The sequence below is a fragment of the Mytilus trossulus genome, chromosome 4, assembly GCF_036588685.1.
Source record: "Mytilus trossulus isolate FHL-02 chromosome 4, PNRI_Mtr1.1.1.hap1, whole genome shotgun sequence".
Lineage (NCBI taxonomy): Eukaryota > Metazoa > Mollusca > Bivalvia > Mytilida > Mytilidae > Mytilus > Mytilus trossulus.
Window position 1 is genome coordinate 37,916,421 of NC_086376.1, and position 18,524 is coordinate 37,934,944.

The window sequence follows — 18,524 nt, forward strand, 5'->3', positions numbered from 1 at the left end:
TAAAATTGCCTTGATGATATTCATTTAGTAAAAGTAATCTACCTAAACAAATATTACAGTATTTAAATGAGTATTACATATTATCAGATTTGCTTTTAAAAAAAATCTTTACAAGAAATTAAAAAAAAATAACCTTTGTGAACTAAAAACTAGAAGACAACTTAAAAAAATAATTATTAAAGCCTATATTAATAATAATATAAACTGTTTTTCTAAAACACTCTACTTTGATATAATACATGTATTTGCTTGCTTTTGCATGAAATCAGATATGAAGTGACCGTCAATGATCCAACTATAATCAAGTGTTTTAACAGATGAAATATGTCTATACCATTTCTTGATCGGTTTATGAGATTTAAACATTTGCAGACTATTGTTGTCTATATCTTGTTCTCGAATGTTTGCGCTATTTTCACATTTTTTTATCGGTGTGAGAAAATTATTTCTCCGCACTAGCGAAAATCTGTTCTCAGCATATGATTGGTGGAAGATTAATTGTGACGTTAACTTTTCTTGGTGTCTTTATTATTTTGCCTGATGACGTCACATCAAAAATTAACGGAAAAAAACTTTAGAGAAGTAGATTCCACCGCTATAACTCGGTAGGCGTCGCTTTTTAAATATAAAAATTTGACTGTCTCTAGTTGAAAAATATCGTATATATACACTTGTTGATGAGTCTTAGTAGACGAAACGCGCGTCTGGCGTACTAAATTATAATTCTGGTACCTTTGATAACTATTGTTGAAGTTGTGGAATCTATATTTCTAAAATACCCCAAACCTATATAATTCATTTTGATAAATTGATAGAGATTATCAAAGGTCAGTCGTCAACATCATATTCTCTAACTATCTTTAAAATAAACCTTGAAAAGATGGCTGATGATAATGCATGCTTCACAACAAAAACACTTCTAGTATTTACTTTCAAAGATTTTCATTGAATATAAAATCCTCACAAATGTCAGGTTTAAAATGTAGTATTTGCGCCAGACGCGGATTTCGTCTACAAAGACTCACTAGTGACGTTTGAATAAAAAATATATGAGGCCAAATAAATAAGAAGTTGGAGAGCATTTAAAACCAAAAATTCCTAACAATTTTGCCAATAACTTATATGATATGCAAGCATAAATAACTGTATGAATGCTATTATATATATCCGACATTTTACATTCAGAAACTTTATATACCATCCAGTTAAATATTTTTCTTTTCTCTTAGAAAATTTATTAAGCGAATAATTGTTATCATGATATCGTGATATAAGGAATTTGAATTTATCGACATTGTATTAATTTCTTTCAACTGTTCATCTTAAACATATTAATAATCTTTTTCTTCAAACAAACCTTAAATAGAATTATTCATTTGTCTCTCATGCTACTTATGATTCAAGCTTTCGTGTTCAAAAAAGATAAATTGCAGAATCATAATGGGAATAGAAAATAATTAAACTAACTTAGACTTCAATTGTTCTTTTGAACCACTGTTAGGATTCCAAGTAATGCATTTACCTACATGCAAATGTTAAGCTTTGCTCTAGTGTAAAAGTGAAATTATGTAAGGGGTGTGACAAAGGTTAGATACCTCTAGCTGGTATATGTAGTGTCACTTCTTAAAGAGTAATTTTAAGCTTTTATATACTAGTAACTATAGAAATAAAGGTAAAATAACAAAAATACAAAACTCCAGGGAAAATTCAAAACGGAAAATTACTAACCAAATGGCAAAATCAAAAGCTTAAGCACATCAAACGAATGAATAACAACTGACATGTTCCTGATTTGGTACAGACATTTTCTTATGTAGAAAATATGTAATTAAACCTGATTTTGTAGCTAGCTTAACCTATCACTTCTATGACAGTAGCATAACATTTGAAATACATTGCGATGAAAGATTTAAACAGCGAAGCCAATTAGAATTATCAATAACAATAAAGATGAAAAATCTTAATGCACCAGCTGCATCTTTCCACAATTATTGTCAATTTAGTGATTAACTGCGCTAATATACTACAAAATAGTATTTGAAAAATCTAAAACCAAATGTAAATATGTCAAACAAAGACGCGGAATCAAAGGATTTCTCCATACAGGAGCACATAACTTTAATAATATTATTTCCAAAAATTGAATACACCAAATTTCTGTATTTTAATGGTAGTTGCAAAGTCTACACTACTGGGCTACTGATACCCTCTATCAATTACACAAAGATTGAAATTAATTTTACTGTTTGCCGTTAAATTTCTTTTCATATTTAAGGATTCTTGTCCAAAAGATAAATGAAGATAAGGTGTGAGTGCAATGAGACAACTCTTCATCCAAATAACAATTTAGAAAAGTTAACCATTATAGGTCAATGTACGGCCTTCAAGTATGCTTGGTAGTCATCCATGTTAAATCATGAAAAACTATTAAATGTATAAATTCTTTTAAAAAATAAGAATGATTGTATGCATCATGTAGTATTTACTTTTTTAAGAGATACATTGCATAGAAATCAATTTTTATACAAAACTATTGACAAATTGTTATTATATTTTGAAAAATCAAGTAACGGAGTTATGAATTTAGATATTTTTAAATCATGCATTATTTTCTTTCATCACTTGAACACATTTATTTTTTTAGTTTTGTAAATGTCGTTCGGAATTATTCATTTATCATCTTTTGTCCCATTGGTGCATTAAAAATGCAGATACTTGTAAATCATGCTTTCATGTATAAAACATTAAATAAAAAAGGAAGTACACGTTAATCGTGCTTTGGACTATGACTATTGATATAATTTCCATCTAAAGCATTAATCGAAACAATACATATCAATTATAAGAAAATACAGGATTTTCCATCTATTTGTTTTGCAAAGTTGTGTCACAACCCACGCGCTTTTTAATATCAAGTCAGGCATTCTATTTTCTTACTCATTTTGCTATTTTCTCAGTTTCGTTTCTTATCTCGATTTGTCTTCTTAAACAATTTATGAGATTTGAAAATCAGCTAAAATTGTGTAAATTCGTACAAAAAAAACCCGAAATGTTTTTGTTACCTTTTATTTGTTTACTAGTTATCAGATTGTAGGATAAAAGAAATTATTTCGACCCAATACAGTAAATACGGGCATAGTTTAAGTCGATACGGATCATGTAATAGTTTAAAGTTGTCCATAAACTAAGGTAATTTTCAGGATATAGTTTGTAATCTGAAATAGTATTTTTCAAAATGTTCCTTCTTTCTTCGTTTTTTTGTTGGGGAGGCTTAACGATACCCACTGATTGAATTGCGCAAACACGTTACTTTCATTAACATATATAATCATCTATCTAAAGTTTGTTATGAATATTTTGCCAAGGAATCCTTTTGCCATCTGATTAAATGTTTAAAAAATTGACACAAAAATATTTTGCGTAAAATATAGAATTCCAACTCATACAATGTTTCTATAGACGCAAAGTTTCATTTTCAGCCATGCCGTTGTAAGTTTGTTTTTGAAATATGAGTTTGGCTGTCTCTCTGGAATTTTTCGTCCATCTTTTAAAAAGAAATTAACGGGCGTTATCAAAGATCTTTACAATTGTTTCAATTTCTTAACAGACAAACAATGTAATTGGAAAGGTATTTATTCTACCCTTGAACTACCATTTATTATTTAAGACGGATTGATTTACATTAAATGGCGTTTTTTCTAATAGTACATGGGTGATTAATCTAAGGATTTTAGATAGGAACGTGTTGGAAAAAACACCTTATATTGTTCACGAAGATAAATCGATAAACGTATAAAAACATAAAAATGATTGTGGTAAGCGAAGATAGTACACATGGGTCATTATTAAATTGTATACAGATACAAATTAAAAAGCTAACTTATTACACTGAAGAATTAATACCGAATTCGAAATTATCAATAGCCAATCAAACACTATGTGCAATCCAATGTTAATTTCTGCGTAACTAATTATTGCAATGAATACTACCTTATAGTACGTCAATAGGCATAAACAATAAAATATCAAGAAACATTCAAAAACATTTGTTAACAAATGCATCATTTATTATCTTTAAACAATTATTGTAACTATGTGAACCATTGCAGATAAATGGTTGTTGTCTCTTTGACACATTTCCCATTTCAATTCTCAATTTTATAACAATATGGAAAATTTAACTTCTCTCATTTAGTAGTACACAACTTTCCTTGATATGTCGAATACATAACGATAAATAAAGGCAACAGTAGTGGAAAGCTGTTCAATAGTCTTAAATCGATTAGGTAGCAATATAAAGTTAGGGGGGGGAAATCGAATTTACTTCATCAATTTTATCATCTCTTTTTCCTTTCTTTCATTCAAATTAATCCTACTGTGTGCATATGATTGTAATCAGTATATTCCATAGACTTGATATTAAGCAGTTGAAATCGTTAAAAATAATATCATTTGACGTATCCATGGCAATGGCCTGCATGCATTTATAAAATAGTGCAAAAGGGGGTTTAGATTTCACATAATTCAACAAAATTTGGTCAACAGTATAATTCCAATCCCTTGGAAAGATATCTATTATCAAACTGTTAAAATATATCTATCAAATCATCGAATGAAAATCATATGTCTTTGTCTCTTTTGTGTGTGTCAAAATTGGTTGAAAGGTTCGAGTAAAACTTTAAACACTTCAAACATTTCTGGATATATGGCCGGTTTGACTATGAAATCACGGACAGTCAAACAGCAGTCAAGAAAAGAATTGCATTGCTCAAAAACTTTCATATTTGAAAAATTCACATGGGCCAAAAATGCGAATCTAACTCAGTATTACAGCCTTCAGCAAAAACAAATCCAGGTTACAAAATATGTATCTTTATCTTGGTTATAAACTTTGTTTTGGTGAAAATATGATATTTCTTCCGCTAGCCAACTATAAGAGTTACAAGGGGATTAACTATTCCTCAAGACACAAGAAACTCCTTTAACTCTGTACAATGTTTATGTACCTGTCTAGATTCAGATACAGCATTGATGTGTTGCATTGTTCATACATTCAGGGCTTCATGAGTTAACTTATGTGGATTGATGCAACGTCTTCGATGGTCCCTGTTAATGTGAACTTTTCTAGATCTTGATACATAACAAAAATTGTTAAACTCCGATATGTAAACCTCCTGGCGTCTTTTATGTTGTTATTGTGCAATTGTTTGGCAGGTATGATTTATTCTCTGTATCTTTTTTATAAGTACCAGCATCTTAAAATTTTAAACATTGTTATGTTGCCATTGAGAATTTTAACTTTCAAAAAAATAAGATCCGTCCCGGAAGAAAGAAAACAATTGTATATTAAAATAACACTCGAAAAGCACGGTTACTCATGTATGAGCAAATGTGACTTGAATCTTTACTGATTCTTACTCGACTTTTGGTAACAATACAAAAGTCGACAATGCATACAACCTATCAAAATTCTAATAAATATGGAAGGCAAACAATTTTGCAGCAAAAATGATACAATATAGAAAACTAACAGAACAAAGGTCAACACAATCCTCTGTCAAAAATTACGACGAGCTCAAGTTTTCTATTAATTTTGTTCAAAATGTGGTTTTCCTCATGGTACACGTTTTAAATATCAAGAACTGCAAATCTTGTAAGTCAGACAAGTAAAGTATAAGAGAAAAAAAAACGCCTAAAAGGATTACGACTCTAATCCTTATAGTTTTCAATGCATATCTATTTTTAATGGTCAAACAAGTTGAAATAGAATAAAACTTAAATCACTGATTAATGGCATTCCTATCAACAATACTAATATATCTTAACGTATTTAAACGATAGCAAATACCTCTTTTACTGCAATCTTGTTGATGTTAAAGTAATGTTGAGTTCTGGTATTTACCTTAAAGTTCGTACATAAAAAGTAAAATAACAAACATTCTTCACTCACATGAAAATTCATTTCGGGAACTTCATTATCAAATGGAAAATCAAAAACTAAATAAGGCAACAGTGTCATACCGCTGTTTGAAAGTCATGAATAGATTGTAGGAGAAAAACATCCAGGTTACAAACTAAAACTGGGGAAAACAACAGCTACACTGAAGTGCAACAAAAAAACAAGAAAAACCAATGCAACATTCAGAAACGACCTATAAGATAATAAGTGCCATTTTCTTTACATTTTAAGAAAAAAAACCAGACACTGTGTTTGTGGCTAAATAAAGGCAACGGTAGTATACCGCTGTTCAAACTCATAAATCCATGGACAAAAAACAAAATCGGGGTAACAAACTAAAACCGAGGGAAACGCATTAAATATAAGAGGAGAACAATGACACAACACCGAAACGCAACACACACAGAAACGGACCAAGCATCAGACAAAATCCCACGAGAATAACACATATAACCTCGTGCTTTATTGGCATAGTTAAATATAACACTAAAATGTCAACATAACATGACAGGACTACAGTGCATATTAATGTAAAAACATACAGGACAGAAAAATGCACAAATAAACAATAGAGTAGGACATTTCGACATGCTAATGCTAATGCTAGGTACCAGGCTTATAATTTAACGTATTTTTTCAACAGACTATCGGCATTCCAACGGGAATGAATTGTGCTCCTCTTTTTGCCGACTTGTTTCTTTATTATTATGAGGCTGACTTCATACAGGAACTTCTTATGAAGAAAGATAAGAAGTTAGTAATATTCTTTATCTTTACTTTCCGCTATTTAGATGATGTTCTTTCACAAAATAATTCAAAAATTGGTGACTATGTCGAATAAATCTATCCCATTGAATTAAAGATAAAGAATACAACAGATACAGTAAAGTCGGCCTCATATATTGACTTATATCTAGAAATTGACAAGGAGGATCGATTGAAAACAAAACTTGATTTCAGCATTTCAATTGTGAACTTTCCATTTCTAAGTAGCAACATTCCCGTAGCAACATTCCAACAGCACCTGCAAACGGTGTATATATCTCCCAATTGATACGATATTCCCGTGCTTGCATTTCCTATCATGATTTTCTTGATAGAGGGTTGTTGCTCACAAGGAAGCTTTTAAATCAAGAGTTCCAAATGATGAAGTTGAAATCATCTCTTCGTAAATTTTACGGACGCCATCATGAGTTGGTTGACCGTTATGGAATAATCGTTTCACAAATGATATAGGCTATGTTCTTTACGTCGTAACTACAATTCCCTTCCCTTTCATAAATTTGACCTACTGAATTAGACTATTTATCGGATTTGTTATCTCATAAGCAACGCGATGGGTGCCACATGGGGAGCACCTGAGATCACCCCTAGTTTTTGGTGGGGTTTGTGTTGTTTATTCTTTAGTTTTCTATGTTGTGTTGTGTGTGCTATTGTTTGTCTGTTTGTCCATTTCATTTTTAGCCATTGCGTTGTAAGTATATTGCCGATTTGTGAGTTTGACTGTACCTCTGGTATCTTTTGTCCCCCTTTTTTATTACACCATACACGCGTTTTGTCTACACTAGACTTATCAGTAAAACACATTAAGTGAATGGCAAACAACTGCCATATTCCTTACTTGGAAGAGGCATTTTCTAATGTAGAAAATGGTGGGTTGACATTTTTTTTATATAAAAAGGTTCACTTCTAAAAAAGTAACATTTAAGTGACTTGAAACGGCCAGGACACCTTGTGTTCCAAAGCACACATTTTAATGGACTTTGTTTATTTGCAAGGCCTTGGGAAATTTTACATAAAGCTCAAAATAGAGTGAATTAATATTTATTATACAGGGATCTACAGTATATTTATAAAAATAAATCCTCTACTGTTTTAGTTGTTTGGTCAGTATAAAAAATCTAATCAGTCTGATTTTTTGTTAATCTGTGACATTGACATATAATCATTTTATGGGACATAAAAACATTTTTGTCAGGAAATTATTCTTATCAAGAGTAATATGAAACTGTAAATTTGCATGGGGTTGTCTGTAAGTTTTTGATTACAGGCAAAGATCAGTGGGGTTATCTCACGATCAGGGTCAAGATTAATTACTAGTATGATTGTTTAACGATATTTAATTGACCAATGAGGATTAGGTGCATGTTATCTTTTCACATGTGTTTAGATTAGCCAGCATTCTCGCAATTGCACTGAATGCTAGAGGACGCCATTTTAGTGTTCTCAAGAAAAGTGAAGATTTTTAATTTTAACAACGATGTTGTATGCTGCAATATTAGTTTTATATGGTTATTATATGTATCATTATACATATTGGTTTCATGTGGTTATATATGTATCACATCTCTATACATATGGTTTACATTTTATATATGTATCATTATATACATATGGTTTTATATGGTTATATATGTATCATTATACATATGGTTTTTTATGGTTATATATGTATCATTATATACATATGGTTTTATATGGTTATATATATATATATCATTATATACATATGGTTTTATATGGTTATATATGTATCATTATACATATTAGTTTTATATGGTTATATTATGTATCATTATACATATGGTTTCATATGGTTATATATGTATCACATCTCTATACATATAGGTTATATTTTATATATGTATCATTATATACATATGGTTTTCTGTGGTTATATTTGTATCATTTTACATATGTTTTTTGCTCTCATTGTTGATGGTCGTACGGTGGTGTAAAGTTGCTCTAATTATATTCATTTGGACACTGTTGGGTAGTTGTCGTCTGAATTTACAATCATACCACAATTCCCTTTTTATGAATAATTACACTGATTTATTTTATAGTTATATACATGTTTCCATAACTATACATACAGTTTTATTGTTTATTGTTTAAGTTAATTATGAGGTCTAAGGTTTTAGTTATTTTCAAGTATGGTTATTTTGTATTTGTCATTGATACTGTTTATTGGGCCACTATTTCGTTTCCTTTATAGATGATATATGAGAGAGCTGGGGTAAGAGGAATTACTGCTATTACAGATGTGACAAAGAGATTTAGAGTTGCAGCTTGTATGATTAAATGAAAAGGACGAAAACAGACCTGAAATAATAATGGTCTACGAAGATCAACAGCTCATACGATACTTTTGTAAGATGTCCCAATTCACTATCCTCATTTATAACACAGCCAACAGCTAAAGAAATGGCAGCGACGGTGATTGCTCAGTTGAATGGAAAAGTGTTGGTTTTTATTTTCGTATAACCGATAGCGTATTGATCATTGGCAGATTACAGATTGTATATCATGTGTAGCTTCAACATTAGTTTAACACAGCCTGGATTTTCAAAAAAACAGAGACATAAATGTTGCCTTCACAACATTAGCAAATGCTGTACACTGCTCCCTTGAACCGTCTGTGACATCAGACCGATATGTTTCAGCACATTTTACGCTCACAGCAACCCCAATGTGAGAAGATCGAACTTTAGGTATTGACAATTCTGTATTAGGCTAGACAGTTACGTACTTCTCAACAAAGATTTTGCCCTTGGGCTTGAATTGGAATTAAAAACAAGAAAAGACAGTTGTGCTGATAACTTTATAGACTTAGTTATCCTTTCTCCAAATTTCAGTGAAGATAAAGATGATTGACAACTATTGGAATCAAAGGCGGTTTAACATAGTACGTAAATAATGTCGATCCATCAGTGTACTGCAACTTGTGATATTTATGTCTTTATATTATGTAAATATCTGGAATATCTTCTCACATTTTAAATATGTATAAATTATTAGCCCATTGGCAAAACAATTTGGTTTCAATATTGCAAAATCATATGATGGAACATTTCTTGAGGTACTCAGAGTGATGAAGTTTGATTGGGCAGTTGTAAAGGATGATCATGTTTTTATAATAATAGCAAGTATACCAACAACAACAACTGATCAATTTTAAGTCACACGTAAAAGTAAGAAGTCGCATGCAATTCAGAATAAAAATAAATCGAACAATTTCATCCTTCCTGGGTTATAACCGGAGTCAAAATAGAAATAATTCACGGGTTTAAGTTTAAAAATATTTCATAACTAAGTCTTATTAAAGAAGATTAGCATTTCCCTCCAACAATAAATGTGCAAGGAAAATCCTGTGCTGGTCACTCTTAAGTCGAACATATGCAAAAGTGATAAAGGCAGAGTACGAGGACATATTGCTTGATGTATTTGCTTTCACTTGGGTCTGGTTCTAAAAAGAAAAAGATAAAGGAAAGCAGATTTTTTTGCTTAATCGTGTTAATTCACTACCAATGTTTTATTTAAGAGAAAGTATCGATGTTACTTTTGGAAAACCACTTGAATAAACGCCAGTTTCATATAAAATTGTTGAAACTATCATTGAGCTGGTCCAAGAAACATGGTTTTAACTTTGGAAGTAGAAAGCAGAATTAATATTTATAAGTTAGCCCCCTTTTTCAGTTCTCATGTGGTACATCATTGGGCGTTTTCCGTTAAGTCCTTGTTGAAGTCCGTTTTATTTTTAAAGCCGTAAGTCCAGAATGGTACCAGGATCCAGGTGCTGCATTATTAAACAGCTAAAAGAGTGTTATCATTAAATAAACGCACGATTAAATTATATTAAATTGTACACTTTTATATCATGTCTTGGGCAGAGGTCAACAGGGCTTGCTTTGCCAAAAAGTAATTTTCTTAGTAGAGGTCAACAGGGCTTGCTCTACACTCTAGTAGTTAAGTAAGGTTTTAAGAATACCAGCAAATCACTCTTTTTTATGTGACGATGGATAGAGGTCAAAAGAGCTTGCTCTATCACTTTATTAATTTGTTTTGAATAGTTACAACAATGTACAGATTATTGTTTTGTTCTTTAAATCTGTTTTGCTTATCTTATATCTGCATGTATAAACATGTATGCATATGTATTTTGTCTTCAATTAATGTTTTTGTTTTTCATTCTACATTACGTACACAAATACATGACATCAAGGTATTTGTTTTATTTTTATCATTTTTTTTTTTATCTCAATATATTTTAATAACCATTTATAGGTTGAATACAATAAGAAGTTGTAATTTTTATTCATTATGCTATGGAAATGTAGGGAGGGATCAAAATAGTTTGCCTTACATTGGCATGTGTACTTGTCAAACATAAAAGGTAGAGGTCAACATGGCTTGCTCTGCTTTTTTATAATCTTTTAACCTTAATATCCAGACATGGACAGGAGCAATGCTTTATATTATACACATATTTTTTCTTTCTCTTTTCATTTTAATGTCGTCTTAATTTGAATGAAATGATTGCATTTGGATGTAAAGAAAGCAAACATTTATATTAATCAATTTAACTCTTATAAAATTTATCTCCAAGGTTTCTCGGGTGGCGGCTCCCCAACTCTGTGATTTGGGGATTGTGGCGGTATTTATTCCCCACCTTTGCAAATTATTGTCATTTATTCAGTTTTGGTTTATTACATAATTGTTCATAACATTCAGTTGTATTATGTTTTTATGGTTTCTGAATAAATGACCTTTATCGCAAACCTTGTGTTAGATATTTTGCAAATGAACTCGAATCCTTGGAGTATTTCCTTCTCACGTCATCAGTTTAAAAGAAAAATTTGGCTGACAAAAAATCATTTTATGGGACATAAAAACATTTTTGTCAGGAAATTATTCTTATCAAGAGTAATATGAAACTGTAAATTTGCATGGGGTTGTCTGTAAGTTTTTGATTACAGGCAAAGATCAGTGGGGTTATCTCACGATCAGGGTCAAGATTAATTACTAGTATGATTGTTTAACGATATTTAATTGACCAATGAGGATTAGGTGCATGTTATCTTTTCACATGTGTTTAGATTAGCCAGCATTCTCGCAATTGCACTGAATGCTAGAGGACGCCATTTTAGTGTTCTCAAGAAAAGTGAAGATTTTTAATTTCCCACCCACCTACTCCCTTGATTCTTTAACAGATTTATATTCATAGGTATTATTTTTTAAATTAAAAATTTTGAATTTCATATGCTGATGATTTCAATCTTTTATTGTACTATATTTATTTGTTTATATATTTTGTAATTTAGTTATTGAGGGTGGCGGTATTTATTCCCCACCTTTGCAAATTATTGTCATTTATTCAGTTTTGGTTTATTACATAATTGTTCATAACATTCAGTTGTATTATGTTTTTATGGTTTCTGAATAAATGACCTTTATCGCAAACCTTGTGTTAGATATTTTGCAAATGAACTCGAATCCTTGGAGTATTTCCTTCTCACGTCATCAGTTTAAAAGAAAAATTTGGCTGACAAAAATAATAACTTGTATTTTTAACATAAACGTATACAAATTTCAATTTTCAATTTTTATCAATTTCTTAACGTTTTTTTTCTCTCATTTCCATGCGTAATGAAACATATATTTTTTTTAACTGGTGATTATTTTTTTATGTACGTGAACTGTCGTACATTTGTATGGTCTAGTTAAGACTTAATAATCATAATTATTTTTTTCTGGGTTATGAGGGATAAAATATATTTATAATTAAACGATTTTTACAGAAGGTCATCTTTAACGTCATTTTTGTTTTACCCGAATACACAATATAGCACTAATGTTTACCTTGGAGGTATAGAATATAAAGAAAAATTATATAATGGCTTAATTCATCACTAGAGGGATTTGCACTAATTCTTTTGTCAACCTCAAATACAAAGCGTAAATTAAGAAGTATTGTAATTGTTACATCATCATGACCCTTGATTTAAATGAATGAATAGATGCAATTAAATAGCAGTATGAAAGTACGTTTTCACACATATTGGACTCAGTTAATTGCACCTAAAGAATCATCTTTTTCCATGCATTTACTTAATGAATTGAATCATTCAAATTCCAACATGAAAGTAAATTTTCACATATTTTGGTAATATAACAGTATATTGCACTTAAAGAATAGGTTTACTCAAATGGCAGTTAAATTATCGTCTTTATCCATGCTTTAATTCAATGAATGGTAGCATTCAAATACCAACATGAAGATACGTTTTCACACATCTCGGTGCAAGTGTATTATATCCAAAGAATCGTTGTGCAAACGGTAGTTAAAATTGGAAGTCTACGGCAACATTCGAAACAACGTTTCACTGCAATGAGACTCTAGCGTTAAGCGAATTTAACAAATTAGACGTACAGAACTTTTTTTCTTAATCTTCTCTGAATTGTTCGATTAGTTCGTTTGCAAAAAAAGACGCTGCAAGTCAAATGTTTTCAAAATGGTACAAGCTACTGTTAATGAGGATAAATCATACTAGATATTAAGGCAAATAGAAAGAAAAAGTTTACATGACTTAAATAACTTGAAAATCAAACAGTACTCGGCTAAATGTTTTAACAGGATGAGCAATTACTTTACATACATTCGGTCGACATACATGTAGTCAGTTATTCATGTACTCCTCTTATTGATACAAATTGAAGTAAAATAAAATTTATTTTGATATTCTGAGCGAATAAGGTGAATATCATGACGTAGGTCAGAATAATAAAAGAAATTGCAGAAACCCAACCGTTTCGCTTCTAACAGGCACATATTTTGTTTAGGGGTCAGATGAAGCCCGCCCCCGGGTGTGGTATTTTCTCACTGTGATGAAGACCCACTTGTGGCCTTAGACTGTTTTATGCTATCTGGTCGGGTTGTGATCTCATTGACACATTCCACATTTCCATTCTCAATACTAAGTATCTTTTGATCACTTTGTTAACTTTACAATCAACTTTCATACTATATATTTACTATTCGGGTCGTTTTGTCTCCAATAAATAGAAATATTTATCAATAAGTTGTTCAACTGCTGAATGAAATTTCAAATCCTGGATTAAAAAGTACACATTGACCTGTAATGTTTGAATTTAACTATATTTTCCAATATCTTTGTTTATTTAACTAACAAATTTTTAGGAAATATAAAACGTTGTTTTATTGTTGGTATATCTTCCATAAAAACGACATTAACGGTAAATTATTTACAATTTGCAAACATTCAATTAAAACCATAGCTAAAGACATTGAAATGTGTTTGTATATATTGAATATATCACTAACGAATATGTACATTAAACAGTAACAGCAAAGTTAAACACTGTAAAAACCATTATCGTGTACAAAATTGGCAATTAAGTATGTTACATGCTGTGATGATTTAAATTAACTGTTTAAATCTTTTATTTAACTACAAAGGCTTTTCTACCTCCGGAATAGATGACCTTAGCTGTATTTGGCAAAACTTTTCGGAATTTTTGGTCCTCAATGCTCTTTCACTTCGTACTTCGTCACTGGTAAGTCTTTTGTTGACGAAACGCGCGTCTGGAGCAAATACAATATTTCAATCCTGGTATCTATGACGAGTTTATTTAAAGATTCACGTGTTGGACATGAAATTTTTAACTTCTTCTTGTAAAGGTTGATTGATTGGTGGTTGACTAATATCCAGTGGCAAATTTTTCAAGCATGTTCAGGACGAAAACGAATAAACCATTAGTACAATAGGTAGGTCATTAAATCAAGGACGTCGGGATGAAGGTCGGGAAATTTAGACTGTTACTGGAAAAAAGCTAGTATACATGGGATAGGGACAGGAGCTTTACATTGTAACAGACCTCCAACGGATCTCTCAATCAGATCTGAGAAAGGTTCTTAACGTGCATAAAGGCTGACACTCTTTCAAAAGCCAAAAAGACGCCAAACATCGGCAAGAGTTTTACTGCCAGTCGGAAGAAGACCTGTTCTGACCATATTTTTATTTTCCTTGTGGATTGTAAAAAGCAGCTTTGGTCATGTCAAATACATATATAATCATACGGTTGCATATCTAACATACTAAGTACCCCAAGGCAGATGTTTGAAGTCACTGACGAGCGTGTTGATTCTATTCGAAATATGGCTGTCGTATTGGACATTGTACTTGAAGTAACCGATTAGCCAAAATATTATTCTTATCGAAGTTAATAATGATAATAATAATAATAATACTCTAACTGTTTGTTTCTGTAAAATAAATAGTTTTTTGTTCAGCATTTGTTCACTCAATAAATTTTTATCGTTTTCAATAAAACTAATGCTGCTTACCTTGTGAAGAAAGAACGGATTATTTAAATTCCAATAATTAAATGTCAAAGTTACTTTCGCTACTTCAAAGAGTTTGTTGTTCACTTTTCTAAAGTTTGAATTACATATACCTTGTCCTGTAATCAATAAATTTACCCATCATTAATTCTATTTCTTGATTGGTCTGTCCGGGAGTCATGACAACCTTGCTAGGCTTATTTCGGCTTATAGTAAATCATGGGTATAGTCGCAATAAATGTTTATTATTTTAATGACGATTGAAAGCTTGCACAAGCAATATTTCTATTACAGCAAACAGATTTATAGGCAGTGTCAAGCAATTTCCTATTTCAGCTTTGATGTCATTCAGGTCTTCTCTTTCCTTAATATGTATTATACCTCTGTAATGATAATATAAATGTGCATCAATTATTGGAAATAGTTTCCGTTTAGTAGAAGAAAACCATGACTTCATTAAACCATACTAAACACTGCTATTCAATATTGAAAATAATGATCTAAGCCTACACAAATTAAACTTTCTGGTACTCATAGTTTATATTGTTGATGGCTTTAATTACACATCTCGTGTGTTTTATGGTTGTATGAACTTGGTTAATGTTTTTTATTAAGTTTTACATATTTATGATATCGTGTCTATAGACATATAATTTAAGCTTCTAAATTTTAGTTAGTGCACACAGTTATTAGTTACAATATATATAAGACTACAAATGGATTTTCTATTTATTTTATTTAACACTGTTAGATATTTGCTTGACGTCACAATAAACGTATGCCATATACCAGCATCAAAAAATGAAAGAGGCCAGAAATTCTTACTTTCATGACACAATATGCATTAAATATGTGATAAAAAAACAATAAAGAAAGAATTTAGTTTCATAATGAAAGCTTTATGGGGATCGCAGCTACAATATATAATGGACTTTTCTTCTTTATCCAAACATGCACGTGTGGCACAACAATCTCTAAAAATAGATCATTTGTAACATTTTAGCGGATCATTTAGCATCAAATGGAGTTGAACGTAACTATATGCATATGCATATGAACTTTACATTGCAGTGTATTCAAGATGCTATCAATTTAGAATTATAAAATGTGACTATATTTTAAGTAATATGTTTCTGTTTTGGTTACCATCTTAATTTGTTTATAAGTTTTACACAGTAGATCGTATAAAATGAAATATGTGATTGCAACTAGAAAATGTAGGTTGTTTAATAATGGCAAATTGTTGTTTAAAACAAGCTATTCACTTTACAGGACATACCTTTATGTCAATGGGATTTATATTTGATATGTTCTCGTACTAAATATGCACGAAATACTTGCTTCTGAATCGAATGTAATAAACAGGTAATCAAACAAATTGTTTCGCAGGAACTCAATGGCATAGGAAATATAACACCAATTGTTTATATGTTTAAACAGATCACACCAATGTTTTATAATGTCGCTACTACTATTCGACTCCCGGCAATGTTCTTCAAAGAAAAACCAAGCCATATCACACAGAAAACACATTAGTTGTTGTAAAGTTAATAAATAATTAAGTTTTCTGAATCAATCAGTTTCTTCTTAATTATTGCCTCCTGCAGATAGTGATATGGAGCAATTAACATGTTAAGAATCTTCATTTTTTAATTTACCAAAGGAAGTACACGAGTTTCGTTATCTGTAGTCATCATGACTTGTAGTTATAATTGATTTTTTTTTAAGTAGGTTAAAAGTTAGACATTTTATTCATGCAGAAAATTATACACCTTGGATCACAGTATAAATTAATATAAGTTGATTTTCGAAAAATGTTATTGTTATCTAATTTGAATGATTTAAAACCCGTTGTGCTATAATGATTTAATTTTATAGCCTCGTATAATTATGTACAGAATAGCTAAATATTTATATAGCTGTTTTACAGATAATATCGGATATGTTCGTTTTGTCGGTACAACCATCCTGTTCCCTTTTCAAGAATATAAAAAACACGACACGACGCCTGTCATATGGTAAGCAGGAACTGCTTACCCTTCCAGAGCACCTGAGATCTCGACCTTTTTTTTTGTGGGCTTCAAGTTGCTTAGTCTTTTGTTGTCTCTGTTGTGTCTTGTGTACTATTATTTGTCTCTTTGTCTTTTTCGTTTTTAACCATAGCGAATGAACCTCTGGTATCTTTTGCCCCTTTTATATATCTATATACGTTTACGCTAAATGTCATGATTTTAATATTTTTTAATCTCTGTAATAATTTTCGCTTATGGTTTGGTTAAAGTCTACAAATTCCTTCTAGAATCTTATTATTTAAGATCAAAAGCAATCCAAGGAAATTCTTTATCGAATGGCAAATCATAACTTGAACACATTTGACGAAAAGAAAAAAAATTCCTTTCATACACTTCTACTGGTAGTTCTGATCATATTCAACGTTAGAACCAAGAATATTTACTTCAAGACTATCATGTATTGTTTGTGAAGTAGATATTGACTACTTTTCAAAAAGGTCTTGGTCTCCTCCGATGGACTTGTTTTAGAAAAAGGACTAGACGTTCTATGACATAACCCTAGTTTATCAATTTTCTGTTTAGACAGAAGCTGCAATACCGAATAAGTTGAGAAATGTATCTTCCATGTGTAGGGGAGCTTGGTATATTAGTGCCTAGGTGGAAGTAGTTTATAATTACAAGTTTGAAATCGTCTCATATGTCGTAGATAATGTTAGCTTTTGATTACATTTAGGAAAAAAATAACAATCTTAGGAGTTGATAAGGCGGAAAGAGGGACGAAAGATACCAAAGGGACAGTCAAACTCGTAAATCTAAAACAAACTGACAACGCCATGGCTAAAAATGAAAAAGACAAACAGAAAAACAATAGTACACATGACACAACATAGAAAACTAAAGAATAAACAACACGAACCCCACCAAAAACTAGGGGTGATCTCAGGTGCTCCGGAAGGGTAAGCAGATCCTGCTCCACATGCGGCACCCGTCGTGTTGCGGAAAGTGTGTAATCAAATCAATAACGCCATTGCCATTGACCAATTTTAATTTGACATTTAGATAAGAATACATTTTTCTCATATTTGTTATTTCTTTTGCTTAGAAATATTCCTTTCAAACCACCTTATTTAATATGCGTAAACGTCTGAACCAAGTCAGGAATATGACAGTTATCTATTCATTTGATTTGTTTAAGCTGTTGATTTTGCCAATTTGATTAGGTACGTTCCGTTTTGAATCTTCCTCAGAGTTCAGTATTTTTGTGACTTTGCTTTTTTCAAATACATCATATAAATTGATTATGGTATAGTTATATGATAATCATTGATTAGCTTACTATCATACGACTGTTTAAATTTGCTACTATTTTTTTTCCCTTCATGTGTCTATAGTACTTTTAATCGATTTT